Raw genomic sequence first — 22298 nt, forward strand, 5'->3', positions numbered from 1 at the left:
CTAGTTTTCCACAAATATGAAAGATACATGATTTCTTGTACTCCTAATTTGCTGTCTAAATCACGTACCCATTTTGACCTTACCATGGTATACATAAGATATGGTAAAATGTTGATCTTTGCCTAGTTTCTGCCATACTTGTTTTCCAATTTTCTCAGGAATTTTTTTCAAATAGTGAGTTCTTATCCCAGAAGATGGAGTCTTTGGTTTTATCAAACATTAGAATATTTTAGTCATTGATTACTGTGTCATTTGTACCTTATCTATTCCTCTGATCTACCAGTCTATTTCTTAGCCAATACCAAGTAGTTTTGATGATTGCTGCTTTATACTACAGTTTCAGATCTGGTACAGATAGGCCACCTTCCTTTGCATTTCTTTTCATTAATTCCCTTGATATCCTGGGCCTTTTTTTCTTCCAGATAAATTGTGTTATTATTTTTTCTAACTCTATAAAATAATTTTTGGCAGTTTGACTGGCATGGCACCAAATAAGTAAATTAATTTAGGTGAAATTGTCATTTTTATTACATATACTTGGCCTACTAACTGTGAGAAACTGATATTTTTTTTCCTTTTCCTTTGGATCTTATTTTCTTTGTGTGAAAATAGTTAAGGTATTCATTAACCATTTGGTGGCAGCCAGGTAATGTAGTGCATAATATGTTGGAATTGAAGTCAGGAACACCAGAGTTCAAATCTTCACTCAGATATTTTCTAGTTGTGTGATCCTGATCAAGTCCTTTGTCTCAGTTCCCTCAACTGTGAAATGAGGATAATATACCACCTACTTCCCAGGGTTATTGTGCTATTGTGAGGATTGAGATGATATTTGTAAAGCACTTAGCAGAAAGTAGGTACTTAAGTGCTTATTCACTCCTCTCCTCCTTCTTTCCTTTTTTTTTTTTAAAGCAATCAGGGTTAAGTAACTTGCTCAAGGTTACATGGCCAGGGTTTCTGGGTGGGTGCTAAGTGTCTGAGCCCAGATTCCATAGCCAGGTCAGTCATCCTGACACTGGAGCCGGTGCTCTTACTTGGTGCTCTTATTCGCTGTGCTACCTGGCCGCCACTCTTTCCTTCTTTCTTTCCTCTCACCTTACCACACTCTTCCTTCCTTCCTTCCTTCCTTCCTTCCTTCCTTCCTTCCTTCCTTCCTTCCTTTCCTTCCTTCATTCCTTCATTCCTTATTTCCTTCCTTTGTTCTGTGGGACTGGCACTGTGCTGATCTGGGAATACACACAGAAACAGCTCCTATGATAAAGGATCTTAAATGAGAAGGGGAGTACAGGTTAGTTTAGTTTATGATATATTGAAAATCTCTGCTCAGGAAAAAAAATGAGTTCCTTTGCTGAGAGGTCCAGTGGATAATTTTGTATGAGGTGGTTTATGTAGAAAAATTAGTGTTTAATTTAAAAAAAAATAAAGTTTGGCACACCTGCTGTAAAGATTGAGATAAAGAGTCAATCAAGAAAGAAGAAAAGGATTACAATGTAGCAGTAAAGGCCTAGTTGAGATTATGTAATAAAAATTTGTGGTAGACCAAATCAACATGTTTCTGTGACTTTCTCTAGTAGTACTAAAATAAAAATGATATGAATAGATGCTAAAGGTAGTACAGACTTAGAATTTTACATGTTGTGATTGGTGATAAAACAAAGAGGGCAAGGGATTTCAGGATAGTCAATAGTTAAAAGAGTAGCCAAAATTAGGGTCAGTAATATGAAGGTAGTGTTTAGTGTGGTCATAGTGAGGAGGATAGAGTGGGATAACAATGAGGGATGGGAGTGAGGGAGAATAATTTTATAGAAGTCAGCCAGAAAGAGAATTCAGAAAGTAGGAAATAATGACCAGAGAAGGAATTGCCAGAGTACTACATTACAGAATGAGGATAGTTATGAGCAATGGTGATATCCCAGGTAAGTTTAGTGTTATATTGGTAATTTATTCAACAACTGGCTCTCAGAAAAAAAAGTACACATGACCCTCTTTTAAGCTTAATATTTATTATTAACATGTTATCCCTTACTCTCTTAGGTGTAGACAGTCAACCAAAGAATGACTCATACCTTGATTTGTAGGACTTATAGATTTCTGAGGTATAAATGCTTATACTGAAAATTTAACAGTTGACTCTAGGAAGGAGAATGATAGTAGCTGACTCTAACGTACCCAGGTACACCTAACCCTGACTGAGATAAAGTCGGAATACAGGCCATGAGAGTTGAGTTGATGAACTTGGAGAGAAGTCTATGTGTGTGTGTGTGTGTGTGTGTGTGTGTGTGTGTGTGTGTGTGTGTGTGTGTGTGTGTATACATACATACATTAATGTTGTCAAGTTACTTAACCCCAATTGCTAAAAAAAAAAATGTGCCCTCTCCTCACACATGGCAATAGCCTTCTAATTGAGAGCATTGTGTCTTCCTAAAACCTACTAAATCACTATTTCCAAAACAATGATCTGATGGTGTCAATTCCTTACTAAACAATTTTCAGTGACTCCCTATTGCCTCAAGAATAAAATGAAAACTCCTCAAGTTGATATTTGACATTGTTGGCAAGCTGGCAGTTGAAGAAGCAGAATCAAGATGACAGAATAAAGGCAGGGGCAAGTCTGAGTTCTCCCCAACTCCCCCCAAATACCTTTAGATAATGACTCTAGACAAGTTGACAATTGGCATTGACAAGCCCTCTACTGCTGACTCTGTAACACTCCCAAACATTCCATATTATTCCTCTTCATATAATTTATGTTTCCAGGCAAATTTTCTGACTATTTTTTTAACTCAACATTTAGTCCTCCAGCTCTTTACCTTCACATAGGCTATCTCTACTGCTTGGAATTGACGTTTTCCTCACCTCTACCTTGTAGAATGCTTAGTTTTTCTCATGGCTCAGGACATGCATAAACTTCTATACAAATAATTAACACCTCAACTGCCCCTTGTTTTAGGGCTCTACTTTCTCAAATTATGTTGCATTTGCTTATCTGTAGACTCCTCCTCCAAGTTCTTCCTTGAGGGAATTGAACTCCTTGATGCTTTATGAGCATAGAGTCTCTTTCATTGTTGTCCTTGCAACCTCAACCTTACAGAAAAGAGAAGCTTAATGCATGATGTAAATAAATTTGAACTGAATTTTAAGTAAAAAAGTATAATCATTATAAACTATAAGATATAAATCAGTCCTAATTTATTTTTCCTTTTTTTTTTAGATTTGCTGATGAAAATACAGGTTGTATGACTTAAAAGAGGGCATTTGAATATCATTAAATTTATTCTTAGGGAAGTTTTAATTTTCATCCATAGTTTAAGGTCAGTTTTTTCCAGAAAAAGTCTGAAGCAGCATTTTGGTACTTGCCATCTTAATGAGGGTGAATATTTCTATTTATTGCAATTGGTATTTATTTAAAATGAAATCCATTTATAATTAGATTTGAAAGCCTTAAAACAGATGTTGGTGATAACCATCCTGTCCATTCATTTCAACAATATGGGTATTTTTAAAGAGTTATTACAAAATCCAGAATGCTCTCTGATACATATATTTTTAAGTGGTAAATCTACTTTTGCCCTATCAAAAACATTTTTAGAGAAAAAAATCTTAGAATCAAGCATACTTTGGTACTCTAGGAGTTCAACATGAGCATCATGTAATTCGGAGGGTTTTCACATTTGACATTCTACTTGGATGCAGAGAGTAACCATTTTTTTTTGTCAGAAACTGTTGCAATTGTATCTCTCCCTGAATACACTACTACTATTGCATATGAAAGCTTTTTTTTTTCACTGTAACTGGCCACTCGTCACACACCACCTACAGGAGAAATCAGTGGGCATGGGAACATAGGATGGGGGGAAAAGGGGATTCAAGATCATTATCAGGCTCTGGTAGATATTCCAAATATCAAGGAATTTCTGGCAAAGGAAAAGTGCAGCATATGACAAAATTCTTAGTATATGAAGCACTCTTGTACAGATCAAGGAGACTTTTTTTTTTAGACAATGATCTATGGAGTAGGCTGTTCCTCTTGGGGCATCTTCAGTAAAGTACCATATACTAAATTATTATTGATTTACCAGGACAAGCTTCAAAACCTTAGCCTATGCATGAAAATTAACACACTAACAAGAATAAATTTTAAGTGATATAAAAATGTATGGATTGCAAGTTCTACATCTTATATCTTGTTGACTTGTAAATCTCTGACAAGGATTAAATTTAGGATATGTTCATAATTTACTATTTAAAATGCAATAATAGATAAAATACAATTAAATTATGTTCAACAATTATAGAATTTCAATTCACATTAACAAACATTTATTGATCACCTACTATATGCCAGACACTATGTTAAATGCTTAGGAAACAATAACAAAAATGAAATCACTTGTACCTAAGAGAAATTTAAGCTGTATCTTTTCAATATTGATGAACCCAAAGCCTCAGAGCTTCTAGGCAGTTTGAAATCTATGCAAAATATAGCCTGAAACTTTTTTGTTATGGGCACTATCCTTGAATTTCAATGAGGACAAAAAGTTATAAATACAAAATTCAAAAATATACTCAGTTCTACCACTTAATAGCTGTGTTTATTTTAGAAGTGCACTTTACCACTCTGATCTTGAATTATCCTCATTTGCAAAATTCAGGATGATAATACTGGTACTAACTTCCGTACAAGGTTTTTGTGATGGTAAAAATGTATAATGGCAGTGGAAATGATTTGTAAGTATAAAAAATAATATCTCTATCTATCTATCTATCTCTCCATACACATATGTATGTGTACATGTCAACTAACAGATGTCATATTTTATTGTTGATTATATATTAAACATGATATGTATATCTATATACCTTGTGTGTTTCCATGGACATCAAAGTAAAATATCCATTTTGGGGGTGAGCTTTAGCAAACTTGTCCAAACACATAGGAAACAATTCTCCATTTTTGTCTTCCCCAACTCCTATTGCCATTTAAAAAACCTATTAAAAAGCAAAGGGGTGATGGATCATTTACCCTCACAGCTTTCAGAGTGACTAATATGTAGCTTTCTTGGTACTCACCAGAATGACTGGTGATAGTGATAATGATGAATATCCAAGCAGACTCCTTAAGATATTAGGAAAATGGTTCTCTTTAACTCACAATAAATACTCCAGCTTTCTAGTAGGTGAACAATGTCTTTTAATGATATCAAGGAAGAACAAAATATATGACTCTACTTAAACAACTGTAGGTGTTTTGCAAACAAGGATGTGCCAGGGAATTAAAAATATAAAGTGAAGTAAATATAAAGGTCTCATTGAAGGTCTGGGCTTTGCATTAGCCATGAACATGCTAAAATGTATTAAAATGGAGCCATTTTTCAGTTTTATGTGTGGGTGACTGTTAGTACACTAAATTCTTTGAAAAATTAGTGTCCACATTGCCAGGAAAATATTTTATACCTCAGCCTCTCCAAGGGCTATGCTGGTTTGTTTTAAATGTTTGAATTAAAGATGGGATGAATAAAGGAATGCTTGCAGTGTAAAGCTGCCATCAAATGAGGCAGAAATGAAATCATAACTCATGATAAAAATCCAATGGATATATAGGTGAGAAACTTCTGTGTGCAGATTGTATATAAGTTTCATTTAGTAATCAGCTGGTTCTTTCTATGGAGGCCACACATAGTTGATTTCATACTTACTGTATCCTCAGAGCTTCATTTGTTTCTTCTCCTTTTTATTCCTACAGCTACTATGTCATTCAAGGTTTTTTCACATCACAGCCAACTTCACGCCTATATTCCTCACTATAAACATTACCCCTCACTGTATTATTTTGTATCTGGTCTAATAATAATGCCAGCTAATAATCATATACATACTAAGGTTTGCAGAGTAACTTGCATTTATAATCTTATTTGATTGATATACTAGGCAAGTCATGTTAAACCCAAATGGAATTGGGGAATACTATGACATAGACAGATTTCTGTGGGCTCCATTTTGACTTAGTTTTAAAATATATTATTGTCTATGATTTATTGTATTTTTGTTTATTCTTTTGAATATTTCCCAATTACATGTTAATCTGCTTTGAGCTTCACTTGAGTTTTTCTGTCTACTGGCCACATATTTGACACCTCTGTACTAGAGTATTTCATATGCCATAATGCTCATTTTTGTCTACACAGCTGAGGTCATATTGTGTTCATCACCTAATATGCTCACCCTCCTACTCCATACCTCCATTTTTAATATATCCCTCTCTGCCAGTTGAATCTATGTGATTTGTAGAGATGGAAGAAAGATAGATCCCTATCTTTGTGATTAAAAAAACCAGACATCTAGTGAAATACACTGGTACCTTCAGAAAATTTAGTCCTTGAGATTTGCCTAGAAGATTGACAAGTTAAATGACTTATTCTGGGTAAGTAACACAGTTAGGATATATCAGAGGGAGGATTTTAACTAAGGTCTTCCTGACTTCAGGCCACTTCTTTATTCTCTATATATTGATCTGAGTCATGACTATCATTTAAGACTTATCTTATTTCCTTTGTTTTCTTTTTTCCTTTCATAAAAATATCTAGTCTTCTTCTAAATCCCTATTATATGCATTGCCTGTTCATTAATTCATTAACTTATTATCTTAGCATTTGTATGCCATATATTCCAATCACATACTATATGTTTTCATGCTTCTACCATATTTATCTAAGCTAATTTAGACATGCATGCAGGAACCAAAGTGTTATATACTCCATTTCTTTTTTCTTCATCATCATAAAAGATGAAAATGACATTAGAGATCATCTAGTCTAACTACTCCTCATAATATTAATGAAGAAACTGAAGCCTATAGAAGAAAAGTAACTTGATCAAGGACAAATTGGTAGAAAGTGGAATATGTAGCCTTTTAAAAACACGCCTGCTGACTTCAAATAACTGCTTCTTATTCCATGCTTAAAATGCCCTTCTCTAATTCCCCATTAATGATGATGATGGTGATGATGATACCTAAGATTTATATAGCACTTAAATCTTTGAAAAGCCCTTGGCACATATTATCTCACATCATCCTCATAACAACCTTGGGAGGTAGATTTCCTTGTTATTTAGAAGGGACTAAGCTGAGGAGGTCAGAAATTACTTGACCAAGTCAGAAATGACTTACCAAGGTCACAGATAGTATCTAAGATAGGATTGAAAGCCAACACTTCCTGTTTTAAAATCTAGCAATTTGTCCACTATTCCACCAAATATTTCTTTAATTCATAACTATCTGTTAATACTCAATTTACATATGACTCTCTTCCTTAATCTTTTATTTTTTTCCTTAATTGGTAATATCTATGTCCCACTTGGATCTCATAGGACACTTTGACTAGCAGTTCTCACCTGTTTCTTGATCCCTTCCAGTCTTTCCACCACTCTATTTTATTGGTCTCTGCTTCCTGAAGGCATTATTAAATTTTCTCACAACTTTCGTTGTTGTTCTACTCTCAGGAAGCATTGTGGATTGTCTTGCAACAACTTCAACTCAGCTGCACTTTATTGCTATTAAATGCACAATTCTCTTCAAACAAGGAAATCTACCTCCCAATGTTGTTATGAGGATGATGTGAGATAATATGATAATAAGATGGCATCAATTTCCTCCTCTCTAAGTCTCCAAGAGAAAGGTGAATAGTGTTAGATTTCTCTCCATTCTCTATCCTCTGGTACCCATAATGATATAGCCTATGTTAGCTGGGGCCCCATAGCTCCAACTGATTATCTTTGGGAACACCTCTTTCTTGTGTTCAAATTGGTTTCTCTTTTCTACTCTGAGTCTCCTCACACTGAATGGCTATTGCATATTTAATATCATTTTTCTCTTTATACTAGTATCCCCAAAACAAAGAAAAATTATTAAAAGAAAAATATAAAGTGGAATAAGGCCAAAAATATCCCACTGTGTGTGTATGTAAACTATGCAGTGTTCCACATCAGCATCTCATCTACAGAAAGGAATGGGGGAGGTGTCCTATATTTCTTCTTTAGAACCAAGGTTATTCTTGTTAATTTTTCAATACTCATTTTCAGTTGTTTTGTGATCATTGTTCTTTCTTCTTACATTGCTGTAGGTAATGTTTATTTTTCTCTCTTGCATCCATTTCCTTAATTCTGCAACAGCTCATGTAAGTTTTTGATAATCTATGTATTCATTGTATCTTCCATTTCTTACATCAATAGATTGTATTTAAGCATTACAATTTGGTTAACCATTGTCCCAAGTGATGAGTATTTTTTTCCTAATTATCTGCTATCATATACAGTATATATTTTGTGTATATGGAGGCTATCTTATATCAATAATCTCCTTTGGGTGTATTTATTGGAGAAGAATCTCTGAATCAAAGGATATGAACATTTTATCTGCTTTTCATGATTCCAGTTGATTTCTAAAATAATTGGATCAACTGATAGCTCCACCAAAAATGCACCAGTGTGCCTCTATTCCCAAAATTCCCTTATCCAGTATTATTGACTCCCATATTTTGTCATATTTTGACACTTTACAGCTTATGAACATAAAATATTTTGTACATGGATAATATAGAGCCAGATTACATAGGGTACAATCCGAAGTATAATAAGTGTTTATCCAGTGAACTAATGAGCTATGCAATGGGGATACATAAATGAAACAAAGAAATATAATTATTGGACTTGCTATTGGCCAGGGTTGTTTGGGAATAAAATTGATCATTTCAGCAGGATGAGCTACTCACCAAGGAAATTTAGAACACTGGTTCTATAAAAGATGGCCTATGGACAGAGCCTTGAAGATAGAGTAAGGCTGAAGATTATTCCATATATGAGGCATAGTCTATGCAAAGAATAGATGGGATTGAATGTTGAGGTCAGAAAAGAGCAGTGTCAAATATACAATGAGTGAAGGGGTAAATTTTGATTCATTTAAAAATGGAGATTGTATCTGCATTTTGAAGGACTTTAAATACCAACTGAAAGAGACATTGTTAATGGCCTAATTTAGGTCTTCATCACTTATATTCTGTGCTCTTGTAATAACCTTCTTGCAATGGTCTCAGCTTCCAGGCTCTCTAATCATTCCTTCACATAGATTCTAAAACTGACATCCCTAGAGTTCAACTATGACCAGATTACTTCTCTACTCAAAAATTTAGTATATGGGAGGAGACAAGATGGCAGAGTAAATGTAGGAACTTTCTTGAGGTCCAGAATCAACCACCTCCAATACTTGTAAAAAGAAATTTCTCTAAACAAATTTTAGAGCTACAGAACCCACAAAGTGACAGAGAGAAACAAATCTCCTCCTGAAGGCAGCCTGGAAAGCCGACAAGCAGTGTCTATTGCACCAAACTGGGAATTGAGCACAGTTCCACATGAGCCTTGCCAGCACAGACATGTGCCCCAGACTGACCAGAACAGACTTCAGAAGAGTGAATCACTAGCAGCTGTGGCAGGTTCCAGACTTCTCAAACCATAAACACCAAAGAGAATTTAAAAGGTCAGTAGGGAATTCTGCTGGAACTGGATGAGAGGAGAATGGCCTGGCCCCTGCCCTCAGGATGGCAGAAGTATAGGTGACTCTGTGACTGTAGATTCTGTCACATGGATACTTTCAGAGCTCCTGGCCTGCAGATCATAGGGGGACCATTCAACCATTCAGAAGGCAACTGCTCTTGCTTTGACGTGCTTGTATCTGGGTCACAGTCTTGGATGGTGGTCTTGGGGTGAGGAACACTAGCATGGCAGAGATTTTGGTAGCTGTACAGAGGACACCCTCCTCATGGTTCTGACAACAGCTGCAGAAAACCCAGCAATTTGTGACACAGCTCTCTCCACTCTGGAAACACAGTTCTACCATGGCAAAGAGCTCAAAAGTGAAGTAATTGCCTGGCAAGGTAAGCAAAGAGAGGAAGCACAATCAGATCATAAAGTCATTTTTGGGGGACAAAGAGGATCAATACATGGAACCAGAAGAAGACAATAAAGTCAAACCTCCTGCATCAAAAGCCTCCAAGAAAAATATAAACTGGATGCAGGCCATGGAAGAAATCAAGAAGGATTTTGAAAGTCAAGTAAGAGAAGTGGAACAAAAATTGGGAAGAGAAATTAAAATGATGCAAGAAAGTCATGAAAAACAAGTCAACAGCCTGCTAAAGGAGACCCAAAAAATACTGAAGAAAATACCTTAAAAATAGACCAACTAAAATGGCAAAAGAGGTCCAAAAAGCCAATAAAGAGAAGAATGCCTTAAAAAGACAAATTGCCCAGATGGAAAAGAAATTTCAAAAATTCACTGAAGAGAATAATTCCTTCAAAATTAGCTTGAAGCAAATGGGAGCTAATGATCTTGTGAGAAATCAAGATACTATAAAACAGATCCAAACAAATGAAAAAATAGAAAGCAATGTGAAATATCTCATTGGAAAAACCACTGGCCTGGAAAAAAGATCCAGGAGAGACAATTTAAAAATTATTGGACTACCTGAAAGCCATGATCAAAAAAGAGGCTGGAAATCATCCTTCAAGAAATTCTGAGGAAAATTGCCCAGATATTCTAGAACCATAGGGCAAAGTAAAAATTGAAATAATTCACCAATCACCTCTTGAAAAAGATGCAGACTTGCCAGGTCAAGCAGAAAATATTAAAAGCAGTCAGGAAGGAATGATTTGAGTATTGTGGGAACACAGTATAACACAATATCTAGCAGTTTCTACATTAAAGAATCAAAAGGCTTGGAATATGATATTCTGGAGATCAAAGGAGCTAGGATTAAAAGCAAGAATCACCTATCCAGCAAAACTGAGTATAATACTTCAGGAGAAAATATGGACATTCAATGAAACAGAGAACTTTCATGCATTCATGATGAAAAAAATCAGAGCTGAACAGAAAATTTGACTTTCAAGTACAAGAAGCAAGAGAAACAAGAGAATGTAAACAGGAAAAAGAAATCATAAGGAACTTATTAAAGTTTAACTATCTATATTCTTACATGGAAAAATGATAATTGTAACTCAGACTTTTCTCAGTAGGAGGATAGTTGAAGGGAATATATATATATATATATACACAAAATTTGTGTGTTCATGTATATGTATACATGTATACATACATATATATGTATGTATAGGAGGGTGTGTGTAGAAACATGTATGTGTGTACACACATACATAGACAGAGGGCACAGGATAAGTTGAATAGGAAGGGATGATATCTAAAAAATAAAATTGAGGTGAGAGAGAAATATATTGGGTAAAGGAGAAAGGAAGGGATAGAATAGGGTCACTTATCTCATAGAAAAGAGGCAAGAGAAAACTGTTACAATGGAGGGGAAGAGCAGGAAGGTGAAAGGGAATGAGTCAACCTTACTCCCATTGAATTTGGTTTAAGGAGGGAATAACATACATATTCATTTGGGTATCATACCCTAAAGGAAAGTAGAGGGGAAGGGGACAAGAGGGGGTATGATAGAAGGGAGGGCAGATTGGGAGAGATAGTAGTTAGAAACAAACACTTTTGAAAAGGGACAGCATCAAAGGAGAGAATAGAATAAGTGTGATGTGGGATACTTTGGAGGGAAATAGAGTTAGTCTTTCAAAATATAACTACTATGGGAATTTTTTGTGTAACTACACAGGTACAACCTATATTGGATTGCTTGTCTTCCCAGTGGGTGTAGGTGAGGAGGGAATAAGGGAAAGAATCTGTAAATCAAAGTTTTAAAAAGAAATGTTAAAAAATTGTTTTTTACATGCAACTGGGAATTAAGATATACAGGCACCAGGGTATAGATATTCATATTAACCTCCTAGAAAGTTAGATGGGTCGATGGGGGAGGATATAAGGGAGAAGAAATTGGAGGAAAGGGTATTCAGTAGGCTCACTATTTGGGGATTGGGGTAGTGGGGAGAAAGGGAAAAAATTATAACTCAAGATTTTGCGGAAATAAATGTTGAAAAATAGAAATGAATAGGTAAATATTTTTTTTTAAATCTAGTGTTCCCAAATGTCTGAAGGATAAGATACTGTTGTTTGTCCTTCCTTTTCAAAGAAGGACAGTGACATGATAGAGTGATTCCTTGACTTGCCCATGAATTTGATTTAAGTGAGGAAGATTTACTCAAAATTGTCAGTTTCAATCTCTCTTCTAGGGTCCTCAAAGTCCAGTGGCAGAATAAAAGCCAAGATGACAGGCAGTGGCCAAAAATACACTTTGTGTCTTTTGCATCTTTAATGCCTATACATACTCTAAGCACTCCATGCCACCTTCATAGACTTTGGAACAATTTTTCTTATCTACCCATTTTTCTGTGGGAAATATTCACATGCTTGGTATTGACATCCCCTTACTTCGCCTATGGGTTTAAAGTCTGGTGCTTATTCCCAACCTTTTTTAGCCTGTCTGTCAAAATAGTTTTACCATTTGTGCATGCCATAGCTTCTCAGAACCCATAAACCATGTAAATGGAAGTTAATTTCACAGTTTAAATGGAAGTTAATCTCACAGGGAAGACACTAACAATGGTCACAATTGTGAAAGGACTGAAAGAAATGAGATTTGATCCTATCCACGGAAACCAAGCAAGCCAGAAGACAGAGATGAATAAGTGGATTGTTCTAGGCATAGGAAAAAGTGAAAATGCATAAAGTTAGTAGATGAAGTATAGTGCATTAGAGGAAGCAAAAGGAAAGAAAATAAAAAATGGTATTTGCTGGCAATATACATCTAAATGATTATATAATCTACTTAACTGATATTTATTTATAACAGATACTTAATAAAATTTAAACTTCCCAAAATGACTTATAAACCTGTGAGAGGGTTGCTACTATGTATATTATTATACAGATTCTTCAAATGAGGAAACAGAGGTTTGGAGACTTTAGCCATTATGCTCATCATCCACAATTTAATATATGTGAGAGGCAGGTCTTGAAACTAGATTTACATTTGGAACTCTGCTATACCATTAGCCAAACACTTTGGTGAGTCCTAGTAAAAACACTATTTATGGCATATTTTGTGTACCCATACTTAAAGCGCATACTATAGTAAAGGAAAATAGTTTTTTTTTTTAAAGTACCATATATGACATATAATAAATGTATTAGAAAGTTTTGGGGGATATAGCAGTAAGCACCCCAGAATCCCCAGGGTAGCTCCCAACACAGGTTCTTAGATCTGCTTTTCTAAAGGAAAGCAACTCAAAATGGGTTAACAATCTTGCTTTAATCAATCAAACATATCATTTACCTAGTTCAGGGGGAAAAGGTCAGTACCCCGAACTTCAGTGTACAGAGAGAAACATTTCAAGCAGACATGCCTCCAACTGTCCAACCATTACATGCATCCATACCTAATCACAGTTACCAGAGAGGTAAGCATCAATGTCTGGGTTTTCAAAGCCAGGGGGGCTCTCAACAACTGCACAGAGTCTTATCTGGTCAAATCACACAACACTAAAACAAAGTCTCACATTAGGGATTATATAGCCTTCTCCTGGGTCAGATAATGTAACACCCTCTTGACCCACTGCCCAATCACAAAGCACCAAAGTGTGAGCTTTCCTGAAAAACAAGCCTCCCACCATAGGCTCTAGGTGCACTTAACCTAGGGGCAGGGAAGATCTTGAAAATTTACATTCCTATAACATGGAAAAGGGTTTACTTTAGGTTTGAGGACTACAGAGTTCCTCAGGCAATCCCAAAATCATTTTAAGTGAATTTTCTGCCCATAAGATGTTAAAGAATTGCCAAAGAATTACAGAAATTATTAGTCTTATTTTCACCTTCTCTATATTTCTGTCTGCGATTTGAAAATAGTAATATGGAACACAATTATAAGCAACATGAATAACTGTGAATGAAAAGGAAATGGGCAATAAACTCTTGGATTATAAAAATAGATTATATTTAATCTCTCAGCAGTGACAACAGTAAACTAAATTTATATGCATATGTGTGCATACACATGGATATATATTTGGATATACATATTTATGTGTATATAAACACATATAGGTATATATATACATATATATACCAACATATGTGTGAATATACACACATATAATTTCCCTGCTCAGACCTTTCAACACACTTGAAATCTGCTTTAAATAGTTTTACATTCAGTCATATCAGGGTTGGAGATTAGAACTGGAACTCTTGAACAATAATAGTAAATGTGATAAGGATTTTTTTTCTGACTGGTTTGTCATAATGTTACCAATTATTACAGATTTTTTATTTGTCTTGTCCCTCTTTCCATTTAATACTAGTTTTCCTGGAATGTCACCATATTTAATCTTGAATATATTGATAAATATGTCTTGACAACTTTTATAAGTCAACTTCACCTCTTATACCACCTTTACATGCATTGAATCTATAATTGTTGCTTTATTAACCTTTTTGAATTTGGCATGAATCAAAGCAGAGTGGACAAGCTTGTGGATTCAACAATGGGATATATATAGTGCCTAGAATAGTGCTAAGCATATTGAAAGTATTTAGTAAAAGTATGGTAAATATTTCATCTTTCCAAAGAGTCGCCTAAAATAGCAATGTTATATGACTTAATTACTGACAAATCATTGGGACCATAAGTAATGGCAAGTAAATAAATACTTAGCACCTTGTTTCAGTTCAAGTGTCTTTGAGCCTTGCCCTGATTATATAAAGTTAAGAAACAGAACCTGTGAATCCCACAGTGGGAGAGACGTTCCAAAGATAGGAACAGGAAGGACTTAAGAGGAGGGCAGAAGAGAGAGTAGCTAATGACCAATAAAAAGCTGAGCACAGCTGGGACTGAGCAGAACTGATGAGGGAAAACTTGTTGTCACTGGCACTCTGTGTTGATTTGTGTTTGTGATACTTTGTACAGAAACCCTGGGAAATTACTAGAAGCCCTGAAAGAGGATGTTTTTGTTGTCTGTTTACAGAAGCCCTGGGGGAGGGTTTCAGAGGTGCTGGGACTATGCTGATGAATTGTCTTGCTTTCATGGACCTTGTTTGTGGTTCTGTGTTGATTTCACAGGCAGATAGTGAATTGATGATGGTGCCAGAAATGTGTATGGATGTTGTTTTGGCTCTGTTATGTTTTGTCTTCCCAGAAACAGAAACTGCATAAGACTTGAGGTGGACTGGACAATGTGAGCTTCAATATGGAATGGGAACTGGATGAGGAACTGGACAAGGAACTGAGAACTGCTTGCCTCTAAATCCAGGTACCAGTTGGGTGAATTCAGGCAAAGGTTGGGACCATAGAAGAGGAACAAAGGAATCTGGAAGCCAACCTCAAGGCAAGATAAAAAGACCTCTTTTTGAGTACTTATTGCTAACTGATAAGATCATGATTTACTGAAATCTAGGAGAAGGAGAACTTTGGAGTTTGTACCTTGTACCCCTTAGGGATGATTGAGTTAAGAATGATTGGAAACTAGTCTCCAATTAAGAAGAAAAAAGACTTTCTGACTAAATAGATTAAAATAATGTGACCTAGGGGGTGGGAGACATTTGTACTTTGTATCCCTTAAGGAGGACTGCTCCTTAAGGATGATTAAGGACATACTGAATGATATCTTTTGTGTAAAACTATGTGGTCTCTTTATCGATAAGTTATGTTATGTTATGTCATTGTGAATATTGTACTTTGATTTCTGTGAATGTTTTGCTTTAGTTTACTATTGAATAAATAGAGAGTTCATTATACTATGTGATCAGAACCTTAGAACTATTCACAGCAGCAGTACCCTGGAAAGCTGCTTATGCTTGGCTTTAAACCATATGAACAGAACTGCAGACTCTATCATTAGGTAGATGTCATTTGTTTCTATAATTAGGTAGATTATGTGTTTTGATAACTGAATTTGTGCAAAGGGCACACATTTCCAAACAACATAGAATGCTGAGGTCTACCACTGAGGCTGAACTTCCCAGTAAAACAGAGGTGAGAATAGCAAAAGGAAGATGAAAGGTGACACCTTAGGAAATCAAGGGGAAGAGTCCTTAGCCTTCATCATTTCTACTTCTTAATATATCCATTTGGCAGCCTGTGTGTCCCTTTTCTCTTGTATAAGACATAAATTTGTGTGCAGTTTGTTTGATATGTAAATTTTATTACCTGAAGCAAGTAGAAACGATCAGTAAATATCAATGGATAGCAAATGGTATTTTCTCCTAGTAGCTATGTGGAACTTTAGTCTCACACCTGAATTTCAAATGAAACAATTTACTTATCATTTGGAGAAAACATTTTTCTTCTCTCACGGAATTTGAAACAAGAAAAAATTGTTGCTAGTTTTGCTTTGATGCAATGACAAAGTACATGAAATGAGACCCTATACAGATTCTTAGATTGATAGCCTTACATTGCAAATAATACTGTAAATAATCAGTAAAATTATTTTCATTTCAGTTGCCTTTCTTCTAAATGCTGGGTTGTTGTTGTTTTTTAACTTACAGTGAAAATACAACTTAATATTTAAGATAGAGAGATGCCAAATACTTAAGAAAAGACAGAGAAAATTTAGAAAAGGAAGTCGCATCATTGTCAATTGATCAATTAGTAAATCTGTATTAAATATTGACTATTGCCACCCCCACTTCAATTTCAAGGAGAAAAAAATAAAGCAAAGTAGTGAATTCTTGTGACTTAAAAGGCTTTAAAGTAATATTGCCACATTCTGAGAAGATAGGACTGCACCATAATCCAAATTTACTCATTTTATATGATCTTTATGAGAGCCAATGAAATCAAATGTCTAGTGTCATATTTTGGTATTGCTTGACTTGGGTCAAAAAGAACTTGAGTTTAGGTGGTGCAGTGAATAGAGCTCTGGCCCTGGAATCAGGAGGACCTGAGTTCAAATTTGACCTCAGACACTTAACACTTAACTAGCCATGTGACCTTGGGCAAGTCACTTAACCTCAATTGCCCTGCCTTCCCCCCTCCAAAAAGAAAAAAAAAAAGGACTTGAGTAGTGTTATACTTCCTGTCCATTAGTCAGATGTGTGGTTGGGGGATTTTCAGTCATCAGAAATCAGGTGAGAAGGGGTGTCCTTTTCTTAAACCCATCAGAATTTATAAACTCTAACAAAACATTCTAAAAACAATGCAAAATATGAAATATATGTAAATAATATTTATATTTGTTTCTATATGTATATATTCATTAATCCAGACATGTGTTTATTTGTGTCACTATATACATATATTTGCAAACATATCTTAAACTACAAGTGTGGGGACCTCTAGCCTCAAGACCACATATGGCCCTCTAGGTCCTCAAGGGCACCCTTTGACTGAATTCAAGCTTCACAAAACAAATCCCCTTAATAAATGCATTTATTCTATAAAACTTGGACTCAGTCAAAAGTCTTCAACCAGGGACCTAGAAAGCCACAAATGGCCTCAAGGCTGCAGGCTCTTCACCCCTGTGTAAAGCCCTAGCATGTATGCATGCATGCTTCTGTGTGTGTATACACACATATACATATATGTGCATTATAGGTCTACACACATATCTCAATATCCTTATAACATATATGTGTGTACACATATATGTGTGTATGCACACATATAAATACACACATTCTTACTAGGACATTTCTCTGACCATTTGGATAGGATGGGCATGTTCCTCCTCAGCCTCAAAGCAAGGAGTGACATTCCTTTCTAACCTTGAAATAAGGATGAAAATTCCCCCCTTGAAAATCTGAGAAGTGATAGACCCTATATCCAGATGCAGGCTCAATAAAGGGATAGCCCTATATTCCAACCTCACGACACATGATTGGTGTTAGTTTTTTTACCAGGGATGGAAGTTTATCAGAGTGTACAGTCAGATGAAGGTTAAGGAAAGGGGTTTTCTGCAAGCCAACTAGTAAATTTCAACAGCAAATTAAAATCATGTCACCAGTGAGGGAGCAAGTTGGCTCCAAGTGACAAAGTGAAGGTTAGAGAACATCAAAGCATCATATAATTTTAGTTTACCCACAACCTCCAAATTACCATTTTCCATTTCAACCTAACTCCTAGACTTACTCTCTTCTGTGTGGGTTATATTACGACCTCATACCATAAAAAAGGGACATTAATCAACATAAATACAGGGTCAACCACAGCTGTTTATAAGAAATAATATTAAATCCAGGAAATTTGTTAAGATAAGAACAATAGAATGATTATTCAAAATAAGATAGGTGTAGAAAAGGGACTATAAATTTATAAGTCTTGCTATCTCTTACTGCTACTGCTAAAAGAAATTGATCCTGTGATTAAAAAAAAGATACAAATCTCTTTGCTTATCTCTTTTGAAATCATCTCAAATAGTCTTGAAGAAAGGAACTGTAGATGTTTCAAATGCTGGGTACCACAGTGTGGCTGCTTCCAAGGCTTCCACCTCCACCTTCCTCTTCTCCTTTCCTTCTTCTCTCCTGAATGTTCACAGGACTTCTGGTAAATCTCTGAATGACAAAAAATTTCACCCTCTCATTTGAGATTTGAAGATGAGTTAGGTTCTTTTCTTTGTAAGCTTAAGAAATCACAATGTTTTTGTTGAAAGAGGTGCCATAAGTAGCAGAGTTTTGAAACCAGTGTAATGTATTTATTATACTTTGTTAAAAATAAAAGTGTCATGTGATAGAGATTCATTCTCTCATATTTAGCTCTCTTTTTTTGTTGTATGTGGACATATTTACCTTTCTTGTTTTTCTCAAGTTTAGAATAACTATACGTATATGACTATATATATATAGAATAACTATATATATATGACTATATAACTATCTATCTCTATTCATCTATATCTCTCTTTGTGGGTATTTTTTAAAGAAAAAAATGCCTAAAATTTTCAGCAGCTGTCTTGATGGAGAAATCCTTTTCAAAAGCTAGAAGTGAACTAGTTAAAGATAGCTGAGGTTGGCTATCCTTAGAGGGAAAGTAAAGTCATCAAGTGAAAAGACACAACCTGGGCAGGATGTTTAACTGTGCCAGAGAGTAATGGATGTCATTTAGAGCTGCTGTAAAGAAATCCTCCCTGGAATTGTGTAGCCTTCTTGGGCTATGTGTGAAAAGCAGGGTGCAGTCAAGAATGACACTGAGATGGTGAGCTGAGGAGCTGTAGAAATAGGGAGAATTATAGTATTGCTTTTTCATTAGTGTTCTCCTTGAGAGTCCAAGAAAATAAATCATTTTCTTTCAAGTTCATGTAGCCTTGATTTTTTGTTCTACTTTCTTTCCTTTTACCTGTTGTCACCATGATTTGAATGCTTTGAAAAAATACTATATCATCTCCCTCTGGAAAAGAAGAAGGTGAAAATTTGTAATTTAGGAACCACTTATGGATTCATAACATGTGAAGAGCAGAAGTAAATACATTCCCCACATGTCCTCATACAAAAATGGGAGTAATAACAGAATTTTTTCTACATCTTCAAATGCACCATATCCTTTTTTTGTTTTGTTTTGTTCTCTGAGTTCCCCCTCCCCCCCCACCCAAATTGTGGATCCATAGGAAATAGTTGGATTTGAGATACTATTTTTCAATCTTTAATGATATTTTTTTCTAGAATTTGGTTACCTATTATGAACTATAACTGTACCACTAAGTTACCCTGGTTTACAATATGTTGTTCTAATTTTGACCAGTCCTGGCTGTCAATTGAATTCATTATATAGTTCATTCCAATACATGTTGCAACAGCAAGTAATTAATCTGAGAGAAAATAGCTCATCAAACAGGCCCTGTATTCTTCAGTAAATGCATATGGGTAAGATCTTTGCTTCTCTTTGTTCTTGTATCTCCCTGAATGACTTGTTTCCTCATCAGCTATAAACCTTTCTGGAGTACTGAATGTTTTCATTCATTTACTTCCAGATACACTATAGTGTTTTTAAAATGATGGCATCACCTTTGAGTGGTTTGTAAGAATGCCAAAGTATTGCTGAGGAGAGGTATTGAAGTAAGAACCAAATGCTAGGCCAATACAAGTTTCCTTGAGTCATGACAGAATGTGTGCTTGGCCTCTGAAAAATTACTCTGTCACTTTGGAAAGATCATAAATAGTCCATAGTTATAATGTTTGTGAATAGTTACAGTTTAAGAATGAAGAGAATACTGAAATAAATATAATGAAAAGAGGAAGAGTATGAAATAATATGAGAAAATCTCTGCAACCTTAAAATGTGTTTTCAGGACCAAATTGTCTGCTCCTTTCATTTATCCAGGAAAAGAAATAAAAAGCATATGCCCAGCAGCAAAAAAAGAATACATTCCTTTAACAAAATTTCCATATCTGTTTGACATTTTCCTTTTTTCTTTTATTCATCCTGAGATTCAGATATTTCACTTATTTTTACAGGGAAGGGGTTGCTGAGAGTCTGTGGAAAGTGTCAGCCATGGTTTCAGTAGATATATTTTTAAAATTTCTTCACCAGTATCAAACATGCCATTAAAGCTCAGAACACACAAGGTTGTCAAATCTACTGAAGTATGGATCTATTCAGCTATTCCAGTATTTTTATAATAGATCACATGGTGATCATTTCATTTGTTTAGAAGGACACAGGCCAGTCATTTAAGTTGTATAGATATAGGCTCAAAACTGAGTCAATTGATTTACGTCCTTTTTGTTCCTTGGTATTTGATGTTTGAATAGTGATAGTCAATCTTCCATTCAAGGTCCAAATCAAACCCTATTGAATACTCTCTAACAAGTGCAACCCCAAAACAATAGTGTCACTCCCTCTGAATTCCTATAACACTCAGTGCCTATTTTTTTCTTATTGAGGACACATATGCTTGCTGCCTCATGCCATTTAATGCATAAATATTGAATTTATAACTAGATTATAAGGCAACTTTTGCAAAGATGTGATTGAGTGATAGTAAGTCCATATCACCTCCATATAAGACACAATACAAAAGAAGAAGCAAGTAATACATCATAAGGAAAATTTCAAGAAGTTTCCAGAAATAAATGAAAGACACAGAGGAAACAACCAAAAGGATCCCTCAGTATTGTGAATAGATCCTATGGAGTAACACTAAGTGAAGAAAAAAGGAAAAGGATAAAGAGGAAAAAATACCATTAACATAAAATTAACAATACCTACACAAAATAACTCTCGCGGTTGTATAGGATAATTAAAAAATATTAAAGGAAGAAAGAAATTAATTAGATCTCTCAAAGAGAGATGTAAAAAGACAAATAGAATCAGCAACTTACAACAAAAGAGGAAAAGTCTCTCTAAATTTATGGAGTCTGAAAAAAATAATTTGTTCTACAAAAGGTATACATAAAATTCATTTGGGATTCAGAGTCTTCCTTAAGCACACCAGTTGTGTTGGTCCTTGACCTTCTAGTCTGTTAATTTGAGCCTCCTTGAAGTTCTACTATGGGATTTAATCAGAACTCAGCTTATCTTTGAAATGGCAAGGGAGCATTGAATTTGACTTATGGGTTGTTTTCTACAACAACAAGAAAAACAAGGTGAAGCCCCTTCCCCCAAGATTAAAAGAAGTTTGAAATGGCATTTGACTTTTAATCCTTATGGGGAGATTTCTTTATGAATGGGGATATTAAAAAAAATAACACTGTTTTGGTATGGGGGGAAAACCCACAAATTCAAATAGGTCTGAAAGATAGGGCTCATACTTCCCTAGTAATCTGAAGGACATTTTGAAGTGTGTCATGTGAATTTATTGACAACTTGGTATGAGACACTGCAGACATGAGACACTTGAGAGGACAGAGCTTGATTTTCTCCAGAAATTCTCAGGATTTTCTGGAATTGGTGATATGAACAAATATATCACAAAATAATTGAGATTGCTTCAGTTGAAAAAGTTAAAAAATAAAGGCAGAGACTTCTCTAGAACCGTGAAGATTTTCTTTCTCTAGGTTGGTCATTGATGGAGAGACGGTTAGACAAGGTGCTTCTTAGATGTCCAAGCTCCAGGTGTTCTTCTCTACCTTGGCAGAAGTGGTGACTCCTTAAACATGATAGAGAGTGAATATAGGCTTAAATAAGGTTATGACTGTGTGGCTTACTTTTTGTTTGTTTCACCTTGTAAGCAACTTTGTGAGTACAAGTCATGTGGAGATCATGGCTTTATCAATAAAGGCTGCTTATGAGCAAGAGGACTTTGCTGGATTGTAGAGGATGATTACTGATTGGAGGAAGAAGCTAAACTAAAGCATGGATAGTAATATCCCCACTAAGTTTTTGGAGCTCTCCCATGGGACTGTTCTTGACTTTGTC

Source organism: Petaurus breviceps, unplaced genomic scaffold (assembly GCF_028583685.1).
Source record: "Petaurus breviceps papuanus isolate PSGF00001 unplaced genomic scaffold, PetGlider_PUasm1.0 90842, whole genome shotgun sequence".
In the NCBI taxonomy this organism is placed as follows: Eukaryota; Metazoa; Chordata; class Mammalia; order Diprotodontia; family Petauridae; genus Petaurus; species Petaurus breviceps.